This window comes from Tasmannia lanceolata, unplaced genomic scaffold (genome assembly GCF_043159265.1).
Source record: "Tasmannia lanceolata isolate RefF3 unplaced genomic scaffold, GAP_Taslan_0.1 ptg000003l, whole genome shotgun sequence".
Lineage (NCBI taxonomy): Eukaryota > Viridiplantae > Streptophyta > Magnoliopsida > Canellales > Winteraceae > Tasmannia > Tasmannia lanceolata.
In genome coordinates, this window is record NW_027518680.1 from 4,075,345 (window position 1) to 4,099,037 (window position 23,693).

Below are 23,693 nucleotides of genomic sequence, written 5' to 3' on the forward strand. Positions count from 1 at the left end.
TAACAGGCACAAATTTGGGCAATGCAAAACTTATATGAAGTATGAAGAAGTACAAACAGGTGGGATAATCATACACAAATTTTGGCAATGCATGAAGCCATGAACTACAAATTTGGGAAATAATAAGGCCCTAATATCCAAAGCAAACAGTCCCTAATATCCAAAGCAAAAATCACATTTAACCAATTCGGTTCTCGGTTCCGGGATCCCAAACCCAGAACCGAACCGAATTTGCAACGGTTCCCGGATTTCTGAACCGGAACCGAACCATATAGAAATGGAACCCAACCGAACATAACCAAATGTGCCGGTTCGGTTCGGTTCCCCGGTTCGAACCGGAACCATGTCCACCCCTAGTTCACATTGTGGGCAATTTGTCCTGCCAATCAGATGATTAATTCTATGTATTTCTTTGTGCTTGTTGACTAAACAAAACTTAAAGAAAGATATCAAAGTGAGGGATGTGGTGCAAAGCAACCAAAACCAAAATCTTAGGGCATATTGGGCAACCATTCTCTGCATGACCTGTCTCATTTTTACTTGTAGAGACTGAGAAAGGATGAAAAATCGGGAAGAATCATATTCGGCATGCGGAACCTGTTTCTCCTTGTCCGTAAAAACGGTGCTAGAGAGTGAGTTTTCGCCATGCGGATTTGATTCAGGCAATTCTTATTGTCCAATTTTCACCTGTTTTAGTAGTAGAATGAGAATGGTTTCCTAATATGTGCATAAATCTCACATGGGACAGTAAGACATGGGGGATCCATGTGTTTTGGTTTTATTATCAATTAATAAATTTGATTGGCTCAACCTCTTAATGGGAAGTTAATAGCATTCATTCACAAACACTTTCATACTTAAAAGCTTCACCATCAGATGATATTGAACTATTGACCCTTCAATGCAGATTGTTGCTTAATTTTATTTCATTGTCTATCGAGGGTTGCTAGGAAAATGAGATCTAGTGAGAAAAAGCACGGGATCCCCTATCACGAGACGTGCACAAAAGACAAGCAAAGAGAGCGTTAAATAGGCAAATGGTTCGGTCACTCGACTCACTCTCACCCCTTCTTTATTTTCAACACGGGATCCAGTTTTAGAAGTGTTTTCATTGTCTATTTATTAAGAGTTTTGCTGTCTATTTATTAAGCTTTTTGCTAACGAGTGCCCTAAGCATCATTTAATTGCCCTTGGGATCTTGAATTTACACATACTTTGAGGAAAAAATCTCAAAACACGTGTAAAACCAGGGAGCTCTGATATCATTTATCCTTTAAAATTTCAACTTTATCGGGTCCTTTCGTTTGTAATTTTGTGGACACATTTGAAGCACCGGTATTATTGATTAGACATCGGTGTCCAGACCGGTCTGGAGGGACTTTCCTCCAGACCCCTTAATAGTGAGGGTGTGGAAATATCAATTCCTTCTAAAAATAAAAAGTAGGCATGGATTTGATATTTCCACCACCCCTGCTATTAGAGGGGCTGGAGGAACTTCCTCGAGACCTATCTGGAGCCAAGTATCGTTCAGAACAAAACTTCGCTCCAGGTTAGGAGGAAGTTACATCAGTACAAACAGATATACTCGTGTGGCTGTATTTACTAAAATACCCTTTACCCCTATTTCTTAGGATAGCAACACATGGCAAAATTTTGCTTGTGCACGTATTTGTACTGAAGGAACTTCCTCCTAACCGAACTGGAGCGAAGTTTTGTTACTTTATCTGGACTTTTCTTGTTCTTTTCCACCCATCAAATTCTACACGATTTCTCCATCTGTTTTCTTCCTTTTTTTTTGAAATGGCAATAATTATATATAGCATATTTACGAGGCCGAGATGGACCACCCATATCTACAATAGGAAGCAAGAAAGAAACAGGAACGAAGAAAAAACAAAATACAGAGAAAATCCCTTTTCAGGGAGGAAGGTGGTCGAACCACATAATAGAACCACCGGAGACACCACGCTTAGCCAGTGCATCCGCCTTATCATTTGCCGATCTTTCTCCCCACATAGTCTACATGCCCAGAAATAGACTCAAGGCTTAATGCAGCTGTTTTCTTCCTTTATCCCCACATAGTCTACGTGCCCAGAAATAGACTCAAGGCTTAATGCAGCATGTTGCAGTGGCGATGTAACCACTGTTGCCAATCTCTATCAAGAAAACAGAAATATTCTTCAACAGAAGACCTATCTGCTGAACACTCCGTTACACTTGGCTTCTCGATTCGGACATTTTAAAGTAGCAAAGCTGTTGATTAACCTACGACCCAGCATGGTCTAGGCTGACAACAGAGAGATTGAGGTACCACAAGGTGGCTGAGCTATTGTTTGAGGCCGAAGATTCGGTGATTTATAAGGTTAACCGTGACAAGGAGAGCGTGCTCTTCGTGGTTTGTGATCGTGGGCAATTGGATGTGGTTAAGCTTATATTGTCCAAGACAATTGTGCGCTAAGACAGAATGGCTTATCTTCACGTTGCTGCTTCACATGGATTTACAGGTATGAGAAACGGTACTTTCAAAACGAAAAAGGACAAGAATTATGTTCAATTTTCAAAGATTGAGAGAGGCTTCCTTTATATATCATAGAAATTCACGCCTCTCTGTAGGGCCGTGGTCTGATTTTGGTCAGATCCACCGGCCAAATGATGTTCCGTTTGGATTCTTAGATCCTATGTCTTAAGGAGGAGGGAATGAGAACAGGAGAGGGACGGGAACTAGACGAGGCAAAAAGCGACCCGGAACCGTGGGTCCACCCGGCCAGCCCGTAATTTACGGGTCCGTTGAGATTTGACCCGGCCCGTATGAGTCCCGTCAAAACTGGCCCGGGCCGGTCCGGGTGGACCCGTGAAAACCCAAAGGATCGAGATTTTTTATGGTGTATAGTCCCATATTTTTTAGAAAGAACTTACAAACCACATCATACGATGATCTAAACTGTCCATATGATGGAACTCAACATAAATAGGTTGTGCCCCAAAAATCATTTCCATAGGATGATCTTAGCCCTCTGATCTGTAGAGTTTTCCATAAATAATAATATGCAATTCCTCCGTAAAACTATTTGGATCATCCTATTATAGTGTGGGAAAAAAAAAACGGGTGACCCGCGAGTCCACCCAGCCCGTACGGGTGGGGTCCGGGTTCACCAAATTGTGACCTGGCTCGTACCACCCGGACTTGTACGGGTAGGAGTGTAAACGAGCCGAGCCGAGCCGAGCTTGGCCTAGCTCTGCTTATTAAGCTCAAGAGCTCGGCTCAGGCTCGAACCAGGCTCGGCTTGGCCAGGCTCGCGAGTCTTACCGAGCTCAGGTTATATAAAGGGCAATGATATATTCACACCCCCTTATCTTCCCTGGACAGCCCTATCTAGTGTAATTTGACCATTTTTTACTCCACGGGGGTAGTCCAAGCAACAAATGGGGTTCCAAAAAAGAAGTGACATATTTTGCCTCCCCCTTTCACTCCCTAGACAACCCTTTTAGTGTATATATTAATATATAATATATATTTAAATATATTAAATCCTTAACGAGCAGCATCGAGCCGAGCCTGGCCTAGCTCGGGCTCAGCTTGTTAAGCTTAACGAGCCAGCTCGGCTTGGCTCGAGCTTGGCTCTTTAAGGATTCGAGCTAAGCCCTTACCGAGCCGAGCTCGAGCGAGCTTCTGAGCCCGAGCCCAAATTGACACCCTTATGTACGGGTTGGGTGAAACCCGGTCCGGCCCACCCATTTGCTAGGTCTAATAGGAACAAACCTAATCATTGTCGGTTTTAGTGAAGGTTTGTTTAGAAAAAAAAATTAAAGATATTAATTAATAGAAATCAAGCATGCTAAAGTTAAAAAAGCAAGTTAAAAGGACTACTTTATAGTGTGTACCCGAAATTAATAGAAATTTGCGTTTTGTTATCAAGTCCTAAATTGATTATTAAGCAATCTTCTTTACGACTAAAAAACTTAGTGGTGGACCCCTTGTGCGACCATGGTCGCCATAGTCTCCTCCTATCTCTAAACTTATTGTTATATTTTTACTACTTTTTCCTTTTATCTTCCTCAGCTCCACCTAAGGGTGTCAATTTTGGATCGGGCTCGGAAGCTCGGCTATAGCTCGGCTCGAATCCTTAACGAGCCGAGCCGAGCCGGCCAGGCTCGTTAAGCTTAACGAGCCGAGCCCGAGCTAGGCAGGCTCGGCTTGTTAAGGATTTAATATATATATATATATATATATATATATATATATATATATATATATATATATATATATATATATATATATATATATGAGGAAAGTGTCTCTAGTCTCTCCCCTAGATAAGCTTATCTACTCCCCCCTTTAAAAAAAACAGTGGGCCCACGCTGTTTGGATGATCCAAAGCATTCATTTGATAGGTCCTAACATAGATAGGGTGTGCCCAAAAAATCAGCACCAATGGGTCATCCTAGAACTTCGTTTTGTGGTGCCTTGTGGTACCCAGAATGGACACATATAAACGTCCACGTTTATATGCATCCATTTTGGACACGGTGTGCCCAACAAAATGAAGTTTTAGGATGACCCTTTGGTGCTGATTTTTTGGGCACACCCTATCTATGTTAGGACCTATCAAATGAATGCTTTGGATCATCCAAACAGCGTGGGCCCACTGTGTTTTTTTAAAGGGAGGAGTAGATAAGGTTATCTAGGGGAGAGACTAGAGACACTTTCCTCTATATATATATATATATATATATATATATATATATATATATATATATATATATATATATATATATATAGAGAGAGAGAGAGAGAGAGAGAGAGAGAGAGAGAGAGAACATTTCCTACACACTTGTGTAGGTAAGTTACCTACACACTACCTTAAAATACAGTGGGGGCCCACATTGTTTGGGTGATCCAAACAATTCATTTGAATGGTCCTCACATAGATAGGGTGACCACAAAAAATCAGATCCATAGGATCATCCCAACCCTACGATTTGTGGAGGTAAAATGGACGTGCATAAACCTTCACAAATTAGTCCATTTTTTGCCTCCATAGTTTGAATGGTTGGGATGATCCTATGGATCTGATTTTTTGTGGACACCCTATCTATGTGAGGACCATTCAAATGAATTGTTTGGATCACCCAAACAATGTGGGGCCCCACTGTATTTTAAGGTAGTGTGTAGGTAACTTACCTACACAAGTGTGTAGGAAATGTTCTCTCATATATATATATATATATATATATATATATATATATATATATATACATACTAAAAGGGTTGTCCATGGAGTGAAAGGGGGAGGCAAAATATGTCACTTCTCTTTTGGAACCCCATTTGTTACTTGGACCACCCCCCGTGGTGTAAAAAGAGTAGTCAACTTACACTAGATAGGGCTGTCCAGGGAAGATGAAGGGTGTGAACATATCATTGCCCTTAATATAAGCCAAGCTCGAGCCCGAGCTGAGCTTTTGAGCTTAACGAGCCGAGCTGAGCTTTTGAGCTTAACGAGCCGACCTGGGCCAAGCTCGGCTCGGCTCGTTTACACCCCTAGCTCCACCCACCACTTTCCATAGCTGTTTGTCTAGCTAGGCAACATCCTTTTCTCACTTTAAATTGAACCCGATTTCTCCCCCTTCTTCCCAAATAGTTTACAGCCTAGAAATTGTTTACAGTCGAGAAATGGACCCAAGGCTTAACGAAGCATGTTGCAGTGGGGATGTAACCACTGTTGGGACATTTAGAGTTAGCAAAGCTGTTGATTAAGTTAAGTCCGAGCATGGTTTTGGCTGAGAATAGAGAGATGGAGACTCCAAGGTACGAAGCATGTCGCGAGGGGCACGATAAGGAGGCAGCGCTACTGTTGGAGGCTGAATCTTCGGTGGTTTATAAGCTTAACCGTGACGAGGATAGTGTGCTCTTCATAGCTTGCAATCGCGGGCACTTGGATGTGGTGAAACTTCCTCATAGCAATAGAGCTGTCAAACTTCCTCGCAGTCCAGTTACCAGGGAACCCAGATTTGTCTTGGAACAAGTCTTGACTCTTCTGTTTATGTGTTATCCTTTCTTTGCTCTCCTCTTAATAAGAACATTACCTTCTCTTAAAAAAAATTCAAGCTTCAAATTCTTCCTGTGGTTTTCTGGTGAATTATATGACGAAAAAAAAGGATCCAAAAGCATACTGTAATCTGTCTTCTTAGGAACCGGTGCATCTATTACTCAAGACAATTGAATTCATGGTAGATATAAATGGAAAACAGATATGATTATCTACCGAAATAAAAATCAATAGATAGAAGTCATGGTTTCAATTAATATATCACATCTGTTGTTGATCCGTCTTTTCCGACAGATTTTTTTCATGGAGCTATAACTGTTCTAAAGTAAATGCAGAGGTTTTGCAATTATAACAAATTATTGGTGATTTTTCTTGATAAATAAATAGTATGATGTTTCTAAATTTGTGTAAGCAGAGAAAAATTGATGGGTTTATGATAACTTTTCTATAAGGCAGGATGAGACACGACTGGGTTGCTCTCTTTAAGGCGAATTTGTGCCTCTAATGAAATAAGTTCGGTCGAAAAGAGCTTAGCAAAATCACCCTTCCATTATATATCAACATTACCATCACACAAAAACCTGATGCACCATCGTTCTCTTTACAATCTGCATGACTTGAGAGATTTGAACTGTGCAAGTAGAACCCTCTCATTCACAGGACTAAGTGGAGAGAAAATAAAAGAATGCAAACAATGAAGGTTTACCATTTTTGTTGTGTTTAAAATAAAATAATCTTATTGAACCTATTGAAGGACTTTTAATAAAAATTAAACAAAATGAAAAATCAATCGCTTTAAAAAATGATAAGATGAAGTTAGAGAAGGAATTAGTAATGTGATTGATGTGTGATTCCATCTTTGACAATCAATACGAAGTGACTGTTTGCATGTATCACTTGGAGATCATGAACCAGTGAACATGTGGCATATGTGCTTGGTGAGTGGGGCCATTGATTTGATAGGAGTACCCAGTGGTCTTGGTCTGACATTGAATAGAGATCTCATTAGCCATGCAAAAATCAAGGGCATGAAGAAAACCCAAAAGGAAATATTTTGTATCATGCTTGATCAAAGGTCTAGAATCATCTGATTATAGTGGAAACAAGGACAAGCAGCAAAATCTATGGACTGGATGATAGTACACGTCCCAATGTGTTCACCAATATGATGATTGATTTCCTTGGTTATCTTTCTTTCGATGTAAAATGGGTGTAAAACAAATTTTATGCCCATTTTTAAGGGAAAACATGGTCCACACAGGAATGGACGGAAAATTTGTTTTATGCCAAATTTACATCAAAAGTAACAAATCCTTAGGCTCTGTGGAAATGGGAATAAAATTTGTCTTAGCCTATTTTCCTTCAAAAGAATGAAGCCACAGCGAAAGCAATATACTCTTACAAAAGATTTTTCCTAGTAGTTGTCCAGCATATGACTTATTTTCGGTTGGGTCGGGTCTGTTTGATGAACAATCCGCATTTAATTGATGTCATGTGGGTAGGCCCAATCACATGCTTTTGATAGAAATGCAAATTTTATTTTTAGAGATATGCACAGGTGCCCTCTACAAAAAGGCCAACGGTTCTATTGTATGAAGTCTTGTTGGGTCGAATTCTCTAGATAGTAGCTCAATTTGATATATTACTGGCTTAACAGGTCAAATAGTGTCTCAAATTGGCCTAATTGTAGTCTTACATGTCAAATATCAAGTATACATGACTCCCAGCGGGCCTTCCGCACCTTAATAAGTCCCTGTTTGTTTTAGATTCTGAAAATTAATTTCAAATTCAAAACTGATTCTTCGAGTCCAATAATCATTTTTTGATTAATAAAAAAATCAAATCTCAAAACCCAAAACAAACAGGGCCTTATTAAATTAGAGAAATTATATGATGCCCGACCGTGAGAATGTAAAGGGCGCGTAGAGACAAAACCTGCTGCCTTGGTTTTTGAACCAAGGAAAAGTCAGAAAAAGGGCTTTCTCTTGGATTAAAAATCAAGAGAGAGATGGTTTTCTCTCTCCGCCCTTTATAATCTCACAGTCGGGCATCATATAAGTTCTCATTAAATTAATGAAATTCAAATCAATACCTCCCTCCCACCATCTGAACTGGGAATATATCACCGTTGTGTCAATATTCAAAGTTAGCGTTTTATGTGGGACAACAATTCAAATCAATACACGATATGTGAGTGTCTCACATTCTCCAACACACACAATTTACTCAAGTTGGTAAGGCTATTTCAATAAAATATAATTCAGAGAAAAGAAAAGTCCCTCCCTCGCACCATCTGAACTGGTAATATATCACCTTTGTGTCAATCTTCAAAGTTAGCATTTTATGTCGGACAACAATTCAAATCAATACACGATATGTGAGTGTCTCACATTCTCCAACACACACAATCTACTCAAGTTGGTAAAGGATATTTCAATACAATATAATTTAGAGAAAAGAAAAGTCCCTCCCTCGCACCATCTGAACTGGTAATATATGACCGTTGTGTCAATATTCAAAGTTGGCGTTTTATGTGGGACAACAATTCAAATCAATACACGATATGTGAGTGGCTCACATTCTCCAACACACACAATGTCACGCCTCGCCCCAGAATTCGAGGTAAGGCGCACGTGACAGCCGCCGCACGCCCATAGGGTCGCCCCTACAAGCATGCAAGGCTCCTTTACAATCAACTATTCTCAACATTCAGAGCGACTAATAATTGCTGAAATTTTAGTCTCAATTAAGGCTCAAAGGAAATACATATATATGTCCATAAGTCTAAATCCAACAATACTTATTCGATAACAGTCACCTTAATAAAATAACAAAAGTCTCTAACTGGATTAATGAAAGAAAGCAAGAATCTCCTAAGCTCCAATCCAAGTGCTTGATCTCAGCAAGTCTACTGCCGCTCCTCTGTATCTGAAAATTGTTAAACCACATAATGAGCTAACAGCCCAGCCGATTTTCCAAATCTAAGCCAGCTAATAGGAAAACGAAAACAATGCTGGTGCGGAAAAGAAGTAACATGCCATAGAAATTTACCCAATGCACAAATTGATAAGAAGCAAGAAAATCATTTCTACATAAGCTATATAAGAAAAATACATGATTTTACAAAAACGGTTCCAACCACTCGGTTATGCAGTTTTCCACTTTGGAAACAATGACAAGAATATATATTTTCAACCACTTGGTTTTGCAGTTTTCCATTTAGAAAACAAATACTTAACAGTCTTCTCTGTGGCCAATTTCCAACCTTATTGGCAAGTAGCGTAACCCAAGGCGAACACTTGTTCGTAGGACTCACAGGTCCTAAAGCGCGCAATATCACAATATCAATAGCCAGAGGATTCCCTACTGGCCGCCCGAGATCAACTTTACGGGCAAATAAACTCGACCGGTCTACGTGATCACGTCCAGTGTACTCACCCACTGGCAAGTTGGGCGCTAGATCCCCACCAGAGATCAACCTTACTGGCGGAATCCATTTCATACCAAGACTGTATACAAATATAGAGAAAAGCAATTTAATGTTTTCAATACCGTGCCATAAATTTTGAAGACGTTTCAAACCATTGAGGGCTCCCCCGTTCCAAACCATTTAAACTATATCATATATAAAATGCTTTTCAATAGTGTTTCATGAACTTGAGTTTCCAAAAATCATGTTAGTCACAATGCTCTTTTCTTCTTTTTTTGTATAGATAAGGAATCATTTTAAGACTAAAGCATTTCATGGATAATGACAATTCAATCATTTGGAATGACATGCTAAAAGGAAACAGTGAGAAACCTTTTCAAAACAAGTTCCATGTAATGAACTGTAATAAAAGCTTGCAACAAATCTAAGTATATGAAATGTACATAATACACTGACATAGGGTAGGATCACCTACTTTAAGCGTAATCTCCAGAAATTTCGTTTTAAAAGGTTGAGGCCAGGACCCAAGAGTAGATCCTTCTAAACAGTAGAGAGATGAGAAGTAGTGTAAATTCTACAATCCTTTGTCTGTAGACATAACTCCTAGCCCGAGAAATATGGACAGAAGATGGTTACGGATCCTTGAAAACAAATGGGGCAGTGGGTATCTTCAACGCTAGACTCTTGACGTGATCTACTTGGCAACAAAGGGCAACAAATAAAACAGTTGTTCTAGGCTTAACACATGAAGTAAGGGAAAGGATTTTAAGGGACAATTTGATCTTTCAGGGGAGGTTTAGGTAGCTAAGGCATTTGATGGCTCAAACTCTATGCACGGAAGAACATGCAATGAAGACCCATAGGACTTCGATCCGAGAAGCAACAACAAAATGAACCCACGACAGCCCATGCACTCCTTTTTTTGTGTGTGTGTGTTAAAAGAAGCCCAATAGTCAAAGCCAATTCCCACAAGAGAAATAATCTTCACATGATCAACGAACTGCCCTTGATCAAGGAGGCTCACGGTAGAGACTCGACTGAAAAAATAATTAGTCATCAAGAATAGGTGATTCCATAAAGATATTCATCTCATATGATTAGGAAGAACTCCCTTCTACATCTAAATTCGAAACGAAAAGACTCTCTAATAACACCACTAAAAGGACGAATGAGTCAAAGACTCACTATTAAAACCACTAAAAGGACAAATGAGTCAAAGACTCTCTAATAATACTACTGAGAAAGACAAATGAGTCAAAGACTCTCTAATAAGGATAAATGAGTCAAAGACTCTCTAATAATATCACTAAACGGACAAATGAGTCAAAGACTCTATAATAACTCTACCAAAAGGAGAAATGAGTCAAAGACTCTCTAATAATACCGCTAAAGAAGACGAATGAGTCAAAGACTATCTAATAATGCTTCCAAAAGGATGAATGAGTAAAAAACTCGCTCCAGAAGATGGAGGACTCTAACATGAGGCTGAGTAAGCCTCCTAAAAGGGAACTCTCTAAATGAGACAAGGCCTGTCTCCAAATAGGGGCTCCATAAATGAGGCAAGGCATGCCTCTTACGAGAAAACTCCCTATCAAACTAAGGTAACCTCTCTAAGGGTAAGTCCTAAATGAGGCTTGTCTTCAAAAGAGAACTACCTCAATAAGACAGAGTGTGTCTCCTATTGAGGGCTCTAGATAACTCTTTTATTGCCCTTGCAATGAGGGAAAGATTCTATCTAAAGGTATCTAAAAGACTTGGGAAGTCTCTAAATAAAAGAGGGAAAACTCAACTTGGACTGAGCAAGTCCCCTAAAAAGATGGGCTTGGGCTAGCGCCTTCATCGCCTTAGCAATGGACAAAGGAAAGATGTTTAAAAGACTGGGTTAGTCTTTTCTATCAAAGGGAGATGCAACTATTTGCGAGGCTTTGAAAGTCTTCTAAAGGGGGACTCTTCTAATGAGACACAATGTGTCTCCTAAAAGGAAAAGGCTCCGACTAGCGCCATCGCCATCATAACCCTAGCTATGATAGGCCTCTAAATTTAAGAGCAACTCTCAGGACTCATGCAAGTCCCCTAAACGAAACAGAGAAAAGAGGAGAAAATGATATTGAGAGTATGCAAGTCCCCTAACTGATGGGCTTGGGATAACTCCTTCATCGCCCCACAATATACCCAACTACTACCTTAACCTGCCCACCAATACCTGCGCTGAATGCATCGGCAGAAACATTTTCTAGCTCTTCAATGCCAGCATCCAAATCCAAATATGGTACAATTTGATTAATAGAACCTTGCGATGCCACAGCTAGAGCAAAACTTCCTCGAGAAGGACTGATTTTATTTTGAGTACTTCCAAAAAACTCTTTTACTTCTCAACACGAACATACTCTTTATGCTATGGCTACCTCTCTTTCTATCACAGTGATGGCCATCCATCACCAACTATGCTAAATTCGATCATGTACTGATAGAATCCAAATCAAACAAATTTTTATAAAGATCCAATTATTGCTAATTTTGATGTTAGCATTTCCGTAAGCAAGCCAAAGAGTGTTACCACCTACCAAGATAGCAGCTATGTGATGCTTAGAGGTCAACTATATGCTTTTTATCCACACCCAAAATCACAACTATATAACACATAAACTGTAGGACAGCAACTATACGATAATGGACAGCAAATATGTAGTGCAGAATAATAACTCTATGCTCTTTAATCCTACCCAAAATCACAGCTATATAGCACATAAACTGTAGGACAGCAACAATATGATAACAGACAGCAAATATGTGCTTCTGAACCAAGTAAAAATCACAAATGCGAATGCATAACCAGTGGGATAGCAATGGGACAGCAGTGATCAAGTAAAAATCACAAATGCTATCGTATAACCTATGGGACATATTTGGGATAGCAGTGATGAAGGGTAAATGGTGACGGTTCTGTTGCAGACATGTTCAACAAGAAACGAGGTTGATTGGGCCCCAAATGGCGGGATTCCCATTTTACAACCGATGTGGTGCTTTCAACGGCGGGGTAGATAGCAGCTCTAAACCTTATAACCAACAGATTTTGACTTGAATTGGTTGAAAATGAAAAACAATAGTGATAACAATCAGTCCTCTTGTCCAAACTCTAAAAAGATAATATTATAAAAGAAACAAAATCCTCAGGACTCCCGAAGCTCAAGCCTTTTAACAAGCTACAAGTGTTAGAGGGATGATACTAGACTATTAGTGAGAAGTCACAGGATTATAATTAGAGAGATAACTATGAAATGAATATTCTTGTGCTTAAAACATCTAGCACCTCTCTTCCACCCCAAGACACACACACACACACACACACAGAGTTATTTCTCATCATGTTAAGTTCAGCAATTTCACCTCTTTCACTTTTCTATCATTGAGACAAAAAAAAAAAAACTGAGTAAAGGGAGCATAGAGTTAAAATCTACCTATAAAATACCTCCCCAATATTGCTTGGACTTGTAAAATTTTCCATGACAATTAGCATTTAAAATGAATCAGTGAAAACATGAGCTCTAAATTCATCATTTAAGTGTCTAAACTAAGAGAGTACAACTCCAAGGCTGAAACCCAAATACATGTCCAAGCATGTCATAGGACCCTTTAAACGCACATGATCCAAACAGACCTACCACAAGCTAGAGCTTCAATGAAAATCAAAATCCATGACTATGTTTCACAACTGCTGAGTGTATATACCTATAAAGCAACAACTAGGCTCTCAGTTTAACAAAATTTACAGCTATTGAGTGTAGAAATCTGCATGACAGAAGCTATATATTTTAGACTCAACAAACTCAGAATTAGAGAGTACGCACCATAATAGATATAACCTGAGAGTTAATAGATGAACAAATAACAATAGAGTCTCAAATGCTCATGGGTTATGCATTGTATAGGTAAAACAAGAGAAAATGTCTTAGTTCTGTTAGGAATATGAAATGGGTAAGCCATGATCATGTGGAAATGACAAATCATAATCAAAATTTCCAATGAAGGAGCGAATGGCAGAAAAAGGGGGGGGGGTCTCCCTGTCTTAGTACCACAGAAATTTTCCCTCACACATGGACACACATGCTCACATATACTCTTTCACTTACACATTACATTCACAGCCATATATCTAGTGATTTTTATAAATATTTGAAGCAACTCAAATTCATGCTTACTGTGAGAAAGAAATCCTTCCACCATAAACACACATCATAAACACACTCACAGCCACATCCATATATAAAGAAATATTAAAACTGATGTGAACATATCTGTCCACCTAACCCAAAGATACAGTAACAGAACATTATCAAAATAATCAAACCGTAGGAGATATTACAGAAGCATTATGACCTTATTATCCTTATATAAGCATATCTAAACAATCAGACCATAGAATATATTACAGAAACTTGGACTTTGGAATACTCAAGCTTGGGAATCACAACCAAATTGAAGACCTCTGGCTCTATTCCTTTTAAAAACCCCACATTAGATCAATAAGAACTTACCTATCAAAAAAAAAAGATCAATAAGAACACACACCAAACAACTAAAATGGATAGAACACGCAGATCTTGAATTCCAGCACAACGTTCAGACTAAAAAAAAAATTAGCAATGGGATGAAATCAGAATTCTCAAATTTCATTCAAATCAGAGCAAGCATAGAGAAATCCATTAAGCAAAACATACATAAAAAAAATAATTAAATATCTCAGATCTAAGTACAAATATCAAACAAGCCTAAATTTTAGTATAAATACCAAACTGAAATGGACATACATGGGGATCTCAAATCCTAAAAAGAACATTCGAGCTTCAACAAAATCAGAGATGATACGAAGCCAAAATTCACAAAAATTATCAATCAAAACCCTATCTAAAAGGTATTAAACGAAAATACCTCAGCTCTTCACCTTGGATAATCGAATCTCCTTAGCATACCTTTCGACCTCAGCCAAAATGAAATAAACGGAGACAAACAGCCACTCCCTAGATAATCTTAATTTTTTTTTAGATGGCTAATTTGTCTAGGATTCAATGAAGAAGAAGGAAAATCCGTCGGGATCTTAGCCAAAAAAAGTGGCCGGAGGAAGAGGTATAGGCTTTGGTAGTGTTGATGGGATAAATGAGAGATGGAGAAATGGGTATTGAAGTGGGTTTCAATAGAAATGGAGGTTTGGTGGAGATGGGAACACAATGGCTGAAACAGGGTCTGATGGTGGTTGGATCGTGGTTGGATCTTGATGAAGGAGAAAATGGTATTGGGTCGGATTCAAGGAAGATGAATAAGGGTTTGGTGATTGGGTTTTAGTGGTTGGAGGAGAAGAAGAGTATGGGTGTTGGCCAGAGTTCCGGCAATTCGGCCGGAGAAGATGATGGAGTGATGGTGAGGGTGGAGCTGAAAATGGGTTTGGTTCTTTGTTAGAGGTGGGTTTTATGGCTAGGTTGGTGGTATGGAGGTTGGATTTACAGGGGATTTGGTTGGATTCCGGCGAGAATCCCACCGGAGAAGAAGGGTTTGAAGGTGGTAGAGAGGTTTGGGTGAAATGGGTTTTAAGAAGAAAAGGATAGAAGAAAAAGAAGAAGAGTAAGATGGAAGTGGGAGGCTCAGGTGGTGGTGGGAAGGAGGAGAAGAAGATCAGAGGTGGGTTTGGGGAAATGAGAAGAGGCTTGTTGGGGAAGATGCCGGTGACCTTGGATTTGGATTTTGGGAGGTGGAGATGATGGGTATTGGCCGACGGGAGAGTTGACCGGGGAAGAGAGCTCCTAAACCCTCTCTTCCTCTCTTTGCTCTGCAATTTCTTCCTCTTTTTTCTTAGAAAATGAAAAAGCTCTCTTCCAAACCTTCGTCCGATGGCTTTATCAAAGGGAAATGATAAATTTGACCCTCTATTCCACCCTTGGACGGCCCTATATAGTGTATTTTGAATGCTTTTTTAACACCGCGGGGGGGGGGGGGCTCGGTAAGACAAGCCTAAGCTAAAAATGATGTAATTTCTCCCCCCCCTCCCTTTCCATGGACAGCCTCCTTTGATGCATTTATAATTATCTTTTATGCAGGCAGGGGGTGCTCAAGTAAAAGAAAAGGAAAAACTTCTATGAAAATATCTTCTCCTTCTTTTGATTCCAACCCTTCAAATCACCTTTTTGCTCAAGAGTTGGGATCAAAGGAAGCCTAACCAGGAAGCTTCCTAAGATGCCCCTAACTAATCCTAGTCCTAAACCTTTCACTAACTTAGCTTAGGGCCTAATGGTGACTTGGAGGGGAAGAAAAGCATCTTCACTATTTACAAAATTGTCCTGCTCTCGGATAATGCACCCCCTAATTATGATACACACTAATCTGTACACCCGCATATCCTCCTGGACAGCCCATCATGGTGAATTTGAACTGGCTTTCCAGGCTCCAGTACACCCCCTTTTCTGGCTAAATCGTCACCCTTATGGATTCACACTACGCTCACTATCCCGGCTCGTTGGCTAGGCAAACGCGCTCAGATCTTGATGAAATTTTGCAGGAACCCTGGTGGGATTCTAACCTAACTTAGGATGAAGCTCGGGGTCCTAATTTACTGATTTGGCGAGGTTTTGCACAAGCAACGCGAACTTGGGTATGGTCAAAATGGGGTGTCTACAGATGTGCACTTGGAAAGCATCAAAGAGAATCTTTTCCCATTGGAAAGGCTTGGAGGGCATCAAATCCTCTTGAGCTAGTGCATTCGGATTTATGCGGGCCTATGCAAACAACATCAATTGGAGGTAATCGATATTTTCTTACCTTCATTGATGATTATAGTAGAAAGACATGGGTTTATTTTCTTAAAGAAAAATCAGAAGTCTTTGGATGCTTTAAAATTTTCAAGAGCTTGGTTGAAAAGAAAAGTGGTTTCATGTTGAAAACTTTGCATTCCGATAGAGGTGGTGAATATGTTTCTCATGAGTTTGAGAATTTCTTGAAAGCGAATGGGATTCGACATCAACTTACCACTCGGTACACACCTCAACAAAACGGGGTTGTCGAAAGGAAGAATCAGACGATTATGGAATTGGCTAGAAGTATGTTGAAAGCAAAAGGGATGCCTAATATGTTTTGGAGAGAAGCCGTTGCATGTGCCATCTATCTCTTGAACCTGGCTTCATCAAAAAGTGTTCAAGGTATGACTCCTCAAGAAGCTTGGAGTGGTCATAAGCCTTGCGTTTCTCACTTGAGAATTTTTGGTAGTATTGCCTACTCTCATTTGTCGGATGAAACAAGAAGAAAGTTGGATGATAAATCTGAAAAATACATCCTTGTTGGGTATAGCGAAAGTTCAAAAGCGTACAAGTTGTTAAATCCCATGACTAAGAAAATTATAGTAAGTAGGGATGTGAAGTTCAATAAAGAAGAGTCTTGGAATTAGAATCAAAGTGAGAAGAAGAAAGAAGTTTTTGTAGATATGGATGAAAGCAAAGATACTCATGATGGTGTAATTGAAGAAAATGAAGAAGATATGACTCCTATCACTCCATATTCTTCTCCATCTTTTTTGACTCCATCATCTTCATCGTCTTCAACAAGCCTCGACTCTCCTCCAAGGAAGAAAAAAAGCATAAGAGAAATTTATGAAAAGTCTAGAAGAATCACCGATGAAGAGTTGGCAAATTTTGCTTTGTTTGCCGATGCCGATCCAATTAGTTTTGAAGATGCATGTCAAGAAGAAAAGTGGAAGCAAGCAATGGATCAAGAAATGTGTTCAATCCAGAAGAACAATACATGGGAGCTAACTGAGCTTCCAAATGGGCAAAAGACTATTGGTGTAAAGTGGGTATACAAGACAAAGTTGAATGCAAGTGGTGAAGTTGAAAAGTATAAAGCTCGCTTAGTAGTAAAAGGCTCCAAGCAAAGATATGGCATTGATTACAAAGAAGTGTTTGCTCCCGTTTCTCGTCTTGAGACAATCCGTATGGTTCTAGCTTTGGCGGCACAAAATAGTTGAAAAGTTTATCAAATGAATGTCAAATCGGCATTCTTGAATGGGTTTCTTGAAGTTACGTAAAGAAAGGTGAAGAAAGCAAAGTGTCCCGATTAAAGAAGGCTTTGTATGGCTTGAAGCAAGCACCAATGGCATAGTATAGTCACATTGACTGATATTTCAAGAAGAACGGTTTTAAAAGGTGTCCTTATGAACACACTTTCTACATCAAAGAGAACACCCAAGATAAGTTTTTAGTTATTTGCTTATATGTTGATGATTTAATTTTTACCGGTAATTGTTCAAGCATGTGTGAAGAATTCAAAAGAAATATGATGCGAGAATTTGAGATTACCGATATGGGTCTTCCCCATTTCTTTCTTGGTATTGAGGTCAACCAAAGAAAGGATGGAATTTTTATTTCTCAAAAGAAGTATGCAAGGGATTTGCTAAAGTGGCTTAGAATGGAAGGTGCTACACATATTAACACACCTATGGAAGTTGGCTTGAAACTTCGCAAGAATGAGGATGAGAAAAGAGTTGATGCAACTCTTTATAGAAGTCTTGTTGGTAGTCTCATGTACTTGACGGTCACAATATCGGATCTTATGTTTGCGGTGAGTATGATTAGTAGATTTATGGAATCACAAAAAAGGAGTCATTGGGAAGCCAGTAAAAGAATCCTAAGGTATGTAAGTGGAACCATTGATCATGGGATACGCTATGGAAGAGTTGAAGATTCAAGTTTGGTTGGTTATTGTGATAGTGATTGGGGCGGAAGTGTTGATGATAGCAAGTGTACTTCCGGCTATATTTTTAACATTGGTTCAGGTGCAATTTCATTGGCATCAAATAAGCACTCGGTTGTTGCTCTTTCTACGGCGGAAGCGGAGTACATTTCATTATTTTCGGCGGGTTGTCAAGCTCTTTAGCTACGATGGATATTAGAAGAACTCAAACATCCGCAAGATCGTGGTACAAGTTTATTTTGTGATAATAGTTCGGCGATCTTACTCACAAAGAATCCAGTTTTTCATGACAAAAGCAAGCACATAAAGATCAAGTATCATTTCATTCGAGACTTGGTAAATCATAGAGTTGTCAATGCTCGCTTCTACAAAACTAAAGATCAAGTTGCAGATATTTTTTCAAAGGCTTTGAAGACCGATACATTCATCATGATGAAGACAAAACTTATCATGGTAGTGGTCTTGCTTAAGGGGGGTTGTTGGAAATTAATCTTTACCACTAGATCTTGATAATCTATCAACTTGACTTTCTTGGTACTCAAGTTACTTACTTTCTTGGGACTCAAGTAACTTGACTTTCTCGGGACTTAAGCTACCTACTTTCTTGGAACTTAAATTACTTTCTTGGAAGACAAGTCTTGACCATTTTTTGAAATTATGTAATGATTTTATTTTTCATGTGATAGTGTGGTAGTTGTGCTTAGGAAAGCTAACAGTAATTAAGAAAAGTCAATTTCGGATTTGTAAGGTAGGCTAAGTTTTAGTTCATGTATCTTCTTCATATGTAAGTTTTTTTAGCGAAATTTGAAGGGTTTTGAGTAGCAAAACAACTTGAGTTACTTTCTTTGTGTGTTTGGCATCAAGAGAACAATCTTCTTCTCTTGAAACTCATCTTCTCCCTCCAACCTCTTTGGTTTCATTCCAACAGTTTAGACATGTGATGGTACTTATTCTATAAAAGAGCTCAGGTATCACCTATAAAAGGCCAGTGGCAATAGTTGTGTACCCACAAAGACTGATGTGCATGTGCATATGCAAAAAAGGATACCAGTATCAATACCTGGCAAGTTGAAGATTGATTAATCTTGTTAACTAGCAACATTGCTTAGTTTGTACGAGTGGGAAGCAAGTGTGAGAAGTGAAACAGGAAGCAAAAGTGGGAAGCGGGGGGTGTAGAAAAGAGAATGTGGGAAGGGAAAAGTTCCAAGTATAGAGGAAACATGTACCAAGCAGCAAAGTCAATATGAAACATGTAACGAGTCCCATTGGAAGCTAACAAGAAGCGTATAGAAAGATATATGGTTATGGTAGGTTAGGAGGAAAGGGTTAATGCATGCATAGGTTACAAGTAGTAAATAGCACTTCACGACTTATTAGAATTACAGGTTTAGAGATTTATATTTTTCGTGTTTTATTCATGAAAATTTCATGTTAATTTTTTGGAAAAAAACCAACATAAGTTTTATTTGAAACTTAAGATGAGTTTTTAAGTTTTGAATACATTTCTTTAAAAACATTCATTTGGCATTATCAAGAGGATAAAACAATCTTTTAGAAAAAATAATCACCTAAATAGGCAGTATACTCTTAATTAAGAGGAAGCGTGTAGGAAGCATGCTTCCTCTAGATTTGGGAAGCGGGAAGAATTTAGATTCCGAAGTGAGTTTCCCACCCAACTAGGAATTTCTGTTAAGTAACTATGGTCCTAAGTTCTCATGGAAATATGAGAGTGATCTTTTGATGTAGTTGATCACTGATCCATTTTTATTAGGGGTGCAACTCGGATCGGGTTGAGGCCAACCCTAACCCAACCCGAGATAGCATTCCCTCAACCCTAAGCCGACCCAACCCGAGCCTCGGGTTGAGAATTGTGAACCCTAACCCAACATGAGCTGCCGGATCTATTCATTTTGTATTCAAAACTCAATTCCAAAACCAAATACAAAATATGAGGTACCCAAACGGACCCTAACTTATCCCAAATCCCACCTATTAGCCTTGGATTTGTCAAAACCAACTCAAGCGATGTTCCCTAGCAAATCCCATATTTTATATGTATGGGCCCATTAACTGAAGCTTTCAATCACACTAATATAATAATGTGAGGTTGGCGGGCCCACATTAAGCTTCTTAATAGTCTTTAATATAAACGACAATCACTGGCTCACAGCTTAAAGAGGCAAATTCTGTAATTATATTCAACTTCAGGTGCCATTATTTCTACTCGGATCATTGTCCCATCTGAGTCACCGAGCCAACTCATCTCGGAACCTTCCCAATGATAGAATACCGTTCTATCATAAAAGAATATAGGGAAGAAGATGATGGAAAAAAGGGAAAGAATGAGTTAATTAGAGGAAACTCAGGCCTCCAATGAGTTAATTCAAGGAAACTCGACCTCCAATATGCAAACTGCACTTAATTTGATTATTCCTTGCTGAATAGCCATACGGCATCTACATTATATAGTAATTAGGGAAAGCAAAATAAGTAAATAGAAATCAGCATAATATGAAAAAGGAAATAAGGAAACCCTATTCTAATATAGCAATAACTTAAATAAAGAAAAAAATCTAAATTAGTAGAATAAGAAAAAGGGAAATTGATTCTAACACTCCCCCGCCCTTAATTTCAACCTTGTCCCCAAGGTTGGAAATTGATCTTGTGCAAGACTTTCCAAATTTCTTCTCTCTTCTCCTTTTTTTTCTTTCTCCCTCCATCTTGCCTTTTCTTTGTCTTGTAATTAGTCACGATTTTGCCTATTATCATCAAGAGTTGAGGCCACCCCAATTGCAAACTAATCCTACCATGTTGTTCATCAAAGCTTTTTTGATGTATTTTTTTAGATTTATTCATGGATGGTTTCAGGTGAGGATCTTTTCTATGGAGTTGGAAAGGTTGAGAGGCATGGCAAATTTTTTGGCGTCGACGTTGTTGGATTCGAGAACGCTGATAATCACTAACCCCTTTCTTTTGTGGCTTTTTTGCTTTTTCTTCAATCTGATTTCTTTCTCTTTTTTCTGTTTCGTCTTTTCTTTTTTATTGTGTAAGCCTTCTCGACGGCGATCTCGCTGAACTCTTCACTTAGAGGCTCTCCTAACTTCACGTCAGGTGACAGTCGTTTTTTGCATAAAAAGATCCATGATCTTTTGCAACTGCGTCTCAATGTTGTTGAACCGTGCCTGATAAACCGCATTGAGTTCTTCTGTGATTTCAGCTTTTAAGGCATCCGCCATGGAATAGATTTGGAGGTCGGTGATGCCGGAAAACTCTTTCTGATGGCCAGTCAACACCATGCATCAGGAAAGTGCTCTGATACCCAAACACTCCATTCACATATCTAAGCTGCTTTAAACTTCACTAACACTCCATTTTTACATATCCAACCTAAAAAAACCCTAAGATTCTCTCTCTCATTTCCTAGTTTTGCTCTACAGAGTGAATCGGATTCCGGACTCGAAACAAAACTCGAAGCCAGAATCAATGAAAGAGATGAGTTCAGCCTCAGAACCCGAAACCTAATCAAAATCATAAGCAACGTATGTTTCTCCTTTTTTGTATTCTCCATCCTCATATTTACAATAATTGCCATCACCTACCAACCTCCAGATCCATGGCTCGAATCTTCCAAAACCCTAACTAGGGTTTTCTCCTCCAATCTGAAGCAGGGCATTATGGTACAAAAACAAGGAGATGAAAGGTGTGTTGTATAAAAGTAGGATATGGAATAAAAAAAAGTTGAGCTCGTAGATGGATGACCCATTATTTACCAGGATAACTAATCATGGTAAGGTATTGTGTTGGTTATACGTAGATGACATTATTTAGACAGGTGATGGTACTTATTCTACAAAAGAGCTCAGATCTCACCTATGAAAGGCCTGTGGCAATAGTAGTGTACCCACAAAGACTGATGTGCATGTGCATATGCAAATGGATACCAGTATCAACACCTGGCAAGTTGAAAATTGATTAATCTTGTTGACTAGCAACATTGCTCGATCAGTTTGTACGGGTGGGAAGCAAGTGTGAGAAGCAAGCAGAAGCGGGAAGCGGGGGCCGGGGGGTGTAGAAAAGAGAATGTGGGAAGCGAAAAGTTCCAAGTATAGAGGAAACATGTACTAAGCGACATCGAAAGTCAATATGAAACATGTAATGAGCCCCATTGGAAGCTAACAAGAAGCGTATAGAATGATTTATCATATATGGTTATGGTAGGTTAGGAGGAAAGGGTTAATACATACCCAGGTTACAAGTAGTACATAGCACTTCACGTCTGATTAGAATTACAGGTTTTAGAGATTTATATTTTTACGTGTTTTATTCATGTAGATTTCATGTTATTTTTTTGGAAAAAGCCCACATAAGTTTTATTTGAAACTTAAGATGAGTTTTTAAGTTTTAAATACATTTCTTTAAATACGTTCATTCGGCATTATCAAGAGGATAAAACACTCTTTTAGGAAAAAATAATCACCTAAATAGGAAGTATACTCTTAATTAAGAGGAAGCATGTGGGAAGCACGCTTCCTCTAAATTTGGAAAGCGAGAAGAATTTAGCTTCCGAAGTGAGCTTCCCACCCAACTAGGAATTTCTGTTGAGTAACTATGGTCCTAAGTTCTCATGGAAATATGAGAGTGATCTTTTGATGTAGTTGATCACTGATCCATTTTTATTCATTGGTCATCTTTTTGGTTGTTTTATTTTATTTAAAAGCCGATGTCCTCCATTTGAACATGCACATGTAACATGCATATTAATCAGATCCCCTCTTTCACAAGTCTAGAGAATTCAATCGGATTTGCTTTTAGTTCCCCTGCAAGTTTTTATTTATCAACATGATAGTCATAATAGTTCCTGTGATGCTATTATCATTAAATTCTGGCTGCTAACCTCTCTCTTTCTTTCTTTTTTAAGAAAAGCATGTATCACTTTCAGTTACCATCACCTCACTCGTTTTTTTTTTTGTAGGAACGCAGGATAGCCGAACCCGGCCCTTCCAATTGGCAAAATGCTTGTTTTGTGACAACAAAGTTAGATGCCCTTGTGGTTGGCTTCAGAAAGTGGTTAAGAAAGTATGCAGGTGATCAGGTTGACTGGGGAAATAAGTTCAAGGCAGGCCTTCCCCCAACTCCTAAAGAACAGCTAATGGACAGGTATGTCATCCACAGCAAAAGGAATGTTTCATTGTGTTCTAATCATGCATTAACTAGAAATTTTATTCACAAAATTCACTTATATCTCAAAAGAGGGATCTCTTACTTTCTGTTTCATCTGTTTTGCGGGTTCGTTGCACTAATCTGCATGTCTACACGTCTTGTTAACATGATCCCATCAACAAGGACCTGACTTATCACTAGACTTGTGAATTGTGATTATCTTGGTGTGCTTCAGCTTGTGATAATCCAACTTGTTCCCTTCCTTGGAGGGTTGTTCAAGGGTATGAAGTAATGAGGATTGAGAGGAGGTTTAGATGGAAATCCTC